General features: G+C 43.7%; 1 protein-coding gene across 10 annotated transcripts in view; it reads left to right on the top strand.

Moving 5' to 3' along the window:
* The first annotated feature begins 1924 nt into the window (after nt 1-1924).
* The window catches only part of LOC101873927 (poly(rC)-binding protein 3-like), a 494741-nt gene continuing 489699 nt past the window's right edge, over nt 1925-6966 (top strand). For 8 of the 10 annotated variants that reach the window (XM_034059923.1, XM_034060208.1, XM_034060177.1 and 5 more), the window contains exon 1: nt 2237-2631. The gene's annotated coding sequence lies outside the window, so the exon portion shown is untranslated. Of the gene's footprint in view, nt 1951-2236; nt 2632-6966 lie in introns of those variants that run through there. The other 2 variants (XM_034074629.1, XM_034060088.1) reach the window with 2 other exon arrangements.

Raw genomic sequence — 6966 nt, 5'->3', positions numbered from 1 at the left:
GATGCATGGAGACCTCATAGCAGCCTTCCAGTACCTGAAGGAGGCCTACAGGGATGCTGGTGAGGGACTATTCATTAGGGACTGTAGTGACAGGACAAGGGGTAACGGGTTGAAACTTAAACAGCAGAGGTTTAGATTGGATATAAGGAAGAAATTCTTTCCTGTGAGGGTGGTGAGGTACCGGAACGGGTTGCCCAGGGAAGTTGTGAATGCTACATCCCTGGCAGTGTTCAAGGCCAGGTTGGATGAAGCCTTGGGTGATATGGTTTAGTGTACGGTGTCCCTGCCCATGTCAGGGGGGTTGGAACTAGATGATCTTGAGGTCCTTTCCAACCCTAACTATTCTATGATTCTATGATTCACTAACATAATGTGCAAAACATTACCTCCACTTTAACCTATGAAACATGTTCCCAACTTAGTTATTGCGGAAATCAAGGCTTCAAGCCGCACGGAGCTTATTTCCAATGTCTTTACTCCCCTTTGTGTAGCTGTGAATAATTTTATATATATATGATTTTTTAAAAAGGGAAATGTGATCCAAACCCTGTAAATTCTTGGGTGCAGTCATTAGACTGCTGAACAATTGGGTTCTCAGAGGAAACTGGAGAAGAAATGGGCAGAAGCTGAAACTGCACCAAAACAGAAGAGGATCTTCTTCCTCTGACTCCTGTGAGAAGCTCACTAAAGGAACAACATCCTCTTCTTTTATTTCTACTTCATATGAGAGATTTGGAAAGCTCATTATTCCTCCAGTTCCTCTGCTGTAAACCTGTAGGAAGCACTTTTTTCTCTGGAGGAGGAAAAAAAGAGTTCGAATGCAGAATAATGCAATTGTAATGTCTTTTTTATGCCTGCAGTCCTCTTGTAGCCACTGTCCTTCCTGTGATTACCAAGGCTAGTATTTAGGAGCAACTACTACCTACCCCAGTACATCCAAACTCTCATTCCACATAGTTTCATCTACTGCCAGACATCAACAAATGGTCTATTTTCAGGAAGTATCTTTCTTTCTTAGCATCGATTTACATACAGGAGCATATCCTTCTACTATTTACTATATGTACTCCTGCTTATCTCAGTGTAACAGTGGTGCTGAAGCCCAGCTTGTATATCATTTGCAAGTTGTGGATCCAACAGCTTGACCTGCATTTGCTCTCATCATTTATGGGACAATGCCAATTCAGAATCACAAGTTATAAACAGGCATGTTTACATATGGTTGGTAATAGCACCATAGATAAATATAATACTTTTTAAAAGCCCATTTATTTCTCTGCACGTAAATTCTCCATTCCCTGACTGCTTTCAATCTAGACAATGAAAATGCAAAAGGACTTCCAAAGTTTTTATATTTATCTTCTTAAAAACAACTTTCACACGATTTATTTTTAGTTGGAGAGTATTTCTGGGGGTGTTAAGCCCGGTAAAAGGTTGTTTCCGTAACATCTAAATGTTTTCTGGATTTTGGCAGCTGCTTAAGACAAAGTGACCCTCTGATGGTCCTTATCAACAAAATCCTGCCAGTAGCTTCTATCTGGCTCACGAATGACCATCATCTGCCGGCGCCGCTGCCTGTAAGCCACGCTTCAGCATGAAAGGCAAAGCTGGATGCAGTTTTACTACTTTTAATGGAAGTGAGTACAGTTCTCAGCCTCCCAGCTTGTTGCTGGTGCGTCTCTCAATGACACTGAGCGACGGTTCTATGCACCGATAAAACGCCTGTCGCCTTTCAGCGTGCCCGAGTTTCGCTTCCCAGACCCTAGCTCCCCTTCCCCGCGGGCGCCGGGAGGAGGTTCGACAGCCCAGAGGGCGAGCTGGCTCCCGCACGGAGGCTCCGGGCAGGGACACCGGGCTCCCAGGGGTGTGTCACACCGGGGTGTCTGGGGCTCCGCACCGGCACTTCCCCCTTGCGGGTCCCTCTCCGTGCCCGGCACCCACCTTGAAGAGGTGTGTATGTGTGTGTGTGCCCCCCCAGCCCTTCCCACGGCTCCCCGCGCTGCCGTCCCGCCCCAGCCCCGGAGCTGTCCCAGTGCCCCGGCCCGTAGCGGCGGGCGGCGGGGGGCGCCCGCGGGCGGCGGCGGGAGCGCGGTGCGCGGGGGTGGCCGAGGAGCGGCAGCGGCGGCGGCGGCGTGAACGCGGCTGCAGAGCCCCACCGAGCCGCGGGAGCGGAGCGCCGCGCCCGCCGCAGCCGCCGCCGCCGGAGCCGGGCGAGGAGCGAGCCCGGCCGCCCGGAGCCGCCGGGCAGAGAGACGGTCGCGGGGAGGCAGCGAGGGGCTCCTCGCCGAAAGCGCGACCCCCCTGCTCCTCCGCCTCCGCCCGCCCCCAGCGAAGGGAAACAAAACAAAACCCCGGCACCGCCACGCTCTCCCTCCTGCTCCTCTTGGCATTTGGTGGTTGTTTTGATTATTTTTCTTTATTTTTATTTTTTCCTTGGGGATTCTCCTCTCTCGTGCCAGACCGACTTGCACCTTCTTGATAATTTCTCTTCCCCTCGTTTTTTTTATACTCTTCTCCCTTGCTTCCAAACCCTGTGTCTGTGTGTTTCAGTACTATCACAACCTCTGCTAAAAATAGATCTTTTTATATACCCTTCCTCCTCTCTGACCCCATCCAACACCCCTTGTTAAGGTGAGTTGTGTCTTTTCATCACTTTTTTCCTTATGTGTTGTTGTTTTTGGTTTGTTTTGGTTTGTTTTTTTTCTTTCCCTCCCCTCAGGGTAGGTTTTAGGGAGGAGGGGATGTGGAGGAGAGAATTTCGCTGGGAGTCAGGCATGTTTGCAAAACCTTATTTTCCCTTATGCAGCCTCAGCATCATTCCGGTCTGCTCCCTTTCATCCCAAGGATGTAGCTAGCTGATGAAAGTGGGGAACTACTCTTCCTTAGCACTGCATGCTTGGGAGCCACAGCAACAGCAGGAAAAAAAAAGCTTCTATTTTTTTCCTTTGCCCCCTCTGCCCCCCATTCCCTCCTCCTTTCTGTGTGTTTTGTTGGTTTTGTTTACTGGTTGGGGTTTTGGGTTTGGTTGTTTGTTTTGGGTTAGGTTTTGTTTTGTTTGGGTTTTTTTTTCTGGGGGGGGGTGTTGGTGTGTGTGTGCTTGGTTTCTGTTTTTAAGCGATACACAGGGGACTTGGGAAGAATTGCATGTGATGTCGGGGAGCGAGTGTGCGTGTACGTGTGTCTCGAGTGTGTGTGCATATGTATGTGTGAAGTGCATTTGTATTATGTGTTTATGGGATGGTGAGTGATAAAGCTTCCAAAACAGGCATTGTACATAGTGCAAGGAGCGCAGCAAAGAGTGCTGATGGAGAAATTGGTCAGGGATGCAGGAAAGCTACAGAGCTCTCCATAGAGTTGGGTCCCTTGTGTTCCAGGACATCTTTCCATAGTTCATTACTGGCACCTTCAAGGTGATGGCTCTCATTCGTCTCCTGGCTTCTCAGCAGAGGAGTGCTGTGAGGGAAAACTTTAGGGCTAACGTGAATTGATAGCATTTCTGTTCCTCCAGCAGTCCGAGACAGTGTTATTCCAGGGATAAGTGGGGAAAATAGCATTGTGATCCAGACCTAATGGATCATTTGCTGTCGCATATTAGTGTTCACTGAGAAAAAGATGAAACATTATTAGTTTGGCCAGCCAGAAGCAGCATTGCAGCCTGCTTTACTTCCTAATTCCAAAGTTGTTTTAGACAGTTTTTCTTTCTTCAGCTCTCCAGGTCCTGGAGATGTACATCCGGTCCTGTGGATGTACAGTAAAACAGTCTATTATAAATCTACTGGGAAATGTTTTATTCTTCAGAAGCAATCATGTAATTTATGTTTCATAGATTTTTCAACTGTGTATTTTACCCGTGTGTATAAAGCGGTGTAATACAGATTTTAGTTGAATTTTAACAAGGAGTTAAGGCACAACTTGCAGGGTGCCATTTGCAAAATGCCACTTAATATAAAGCAAAATAACAGCCCATAGCTCTTTTTCAGAGATCTTTCACATCTCCCCTGCTTGTTGCAAAACACTCAGGTGATCTTGCTTAAGAACTTGGAAGGAAAACTGTCTTCGCAATGGTACACAGTTCCAAATATTGAGCTCAATTATGACACTCCTCTGTGAAACTTGAATTTATTTATGAAATCTAGTGGGTCCAAAGTACCTGGAAGAGCACTTTCTATACATAGTTTTCTAGCAGGTTGAATCATTTTTGCATTTAAAAGTTTACAAATGCGATAAAAAGGTTTCTATCATCTGCGTTTGGAGGCCTTCATGCTGTATGGATATGGAAACATGGATGTTGCCTGGCTAGTTAATGCCAATTCTGAAATAACCTATCTTTCCACATGCTGCATAGATGACGTTCAGCAAAAAAAGAGCTGTCATGGAAGTAGACTTGTGCTATAGAGTCATTCCATCATTTCTTGTTAACCTAAATTAAAATATATGATTTTACACAAGTTTGCCTTGGGATTTTTCTATTTTTCTGCTGTGGTTGGCTGATGTGGTGAAAGCAGGAAGCATGCTTTGAGTGAGTTGTGCCATTCCTAATGCTTGATAGGAGCAGCAAGGGAGAAACACCTGATGTGCTTTGTACATCATCCCTGAAGCTATGCACGATTGAGAAAAAGAGATAGAGAGCCAGCACAGTGCGTTAGCAGTTTAAATAAATAAATAAGGGTGATGCATGTTAGCTTGTCAGCTGCTGTTCTGCTGAACCCTCACTACTGGCTAAACACATTTTCTTGGTAAGCACCATGATGTGATCCAATTTTTCTGATTTGATAGAGTTTGCTGTTAAATTCACATGTGGCACAGGGGAACTCTTGTTCTGTTGATAAAAATCATGCCTCCTCATTTTAATCCAGAGAAGGCTGAAATACCCACAACAACTACTGAAGTCACTGTGAGCTACCTTGTTCAGCACTCATCAGGATGTTTTACCTCAGCATGTCAGGATTTAGGATATTTCCAAAGGACACAATTGACAACAGATCTGCAGTGCCTCATTTTGTTTAGATTTTACATTGGATGCATTTAATATATTTACAAGTAAATATTTTCCTTTACCACAGCAACACTGAAATGTGTCAGGAAATGGAAAACTTCTAGCATTGTTTTTCTCCTGGGCTTTTAAAGAGAATTCTCTTGGTATCCTTTAGCTGTTTATGAAAAGCAGTGTTCAATTCAAAAAGCTATGCTCTAAGTTCCTTACAGTTTTTGATTAGCTGTTGACATTGCTGAAGGAAAAAACAGGTGGAATGTTTGTACAGAAAAGAAAAAAACATAAGAGCAAGTCATGTGCTTTTTTATCATAACAACTGAAAGACCAGAGTGCTTTCAGCTGGATATGAAAATGCTGAAGCAAGGTTAACACTGAGTTTGATCTATTGCTCGTTCCCACTTACATGAATGGCAGCACACCAACACTTAGGTTATTCTGTAATGTACTACCCTAGATTAAGCGTCCCTTTAATTTATGTTTTGAGGCTTGGATAAAACCTCAAACCTTGGATTTATTCACCTCTGAAGCCTTTTTTGTTTGTTTGTTTTTCTCTTGAAACAAGCCTTATAAAGCTGTGAACTGCTATAAGCAAAGTAATGGAGAGAGAGTTCAGAAGTCACTGCCTTTGTGGAGCTTTTTTGCTATAAAAGTAAGGTGGGATCTCTCTACTACTTGCCAACTGAAATGGTTTTCTTGTATTGTACTTTATTATTCTGCAGTATTGGTCTGTAATGCTTATTCCAAGGAGTTTTTATTCTGTGGATGTGGTGCTTCCACAAAGGCAGAACATGTATATTTTGTCTTGTCCTAAACTAGAAATACCTATCAGTTTCAGTATCATTTTGTTGCAGGGCAAAATTGCTGTTTCATTTGGTCATATTTATTGAGGAAGCTGTATTGATCCCAGATTTTCTTAAATTTTTAACAAAGGAAACTAAGCCTATCGCAGTGCTGGCTGGGATTTTTGAGGATGGGGTGCGGCATTATTAGCTATATCCATGCAGAAGTTAATTACAGTATACATTAAAAAGCAGTGGCATAATCCATCTGAAAACAAATTAATCCATTTTTCTCTGTAAATCCCTCTTTACCAGTTTTAAATGGTACTACGGGTGTGTTTCAGTCTGAGTGTATATTTGTAATTTTAAAATGTTTAGGTGAATGAGGTTACTTTATGCAAGGCTGGGTTTTTATTTGCCTTTTGTTTGCTAGAAATACACTTTTTGTAATAAAATAGATTTTTTTTTCTGCTGCACTAGCTTACACACAGAAGAAAATTAGTATTTTCCTCCTGGGAACCATGTGTAACTGAAGAGCCAGGTGCTGAGCTACAAGCAGTTACCTTCCCAGTCTAAATGAATGCGAATGAGTGTCAGGGGTTACAAGTGCTGGAACATGGCAGGGAAAGGAGGAGTGTGGCTCTTGGGAAAGCAGAGTGTCTAACTATCTGGTGCTGGAGTGGTTGTGTACTTCAGGGCTAAAAAAGCAAGTCACTTTCTCACCCGTAACAGTATGAAAGCCCTCTGTCTTGCAGTTTGCGTTCAGTGATCTGCTTGGTTTTCCTTTTGTATTAGACATGGGAGACTTAATTACAGTCTGGTACTGCTAACACAGCTCTCTGATGACAATTATTTGTAGGAGGTCAAATGGAAAATAATTGTGGAGAGTCTCCAGCTACTGTGTTTCTTCTTTGTGGTATATTTCCATTTACAACAGTTTTCCCTAGGTTTGCATCCATCTATTATACCCTACCTGCCTGTGTAGGATGGAGGCTGCTTTGTGTGGAGCAAACGTTTATAGGAAAGGGGAAAAGAATATTATTGTTAACTTTGGCTAAGACAGTGTAACATCTTCCACTAACTCTAACCGAATGCAAGAATAGATGTGGCTCTGTAGGTAAAACAGTTAGAATTTGCTTGACAGGAATATGAGATTTCACACTTCAGGAAAGGAAACATTTTTAGAAGTAATTC

This window comes from Melopsittacus undulatus, chromosome 1, assembly GCF_012275295.1.
Source record: "Melopsittacus undulatus isolate bMelUnd1 chromosome 1, bMelUnd1.mat.Z, whole genome shotgun sequence".
Classification (NCBI taxonomy): domain Eukaryota; kingdom Metazoa; phylum Chordata; class Aves; order Psittaciformes; family Psittaculidae; genus Melopsittacus; species Melopsittacus undulatus.
Note: the sequence above shows the minus strand (reverse complement) of the source record. Positions and strands in the feature narration are given on the sequence as shown.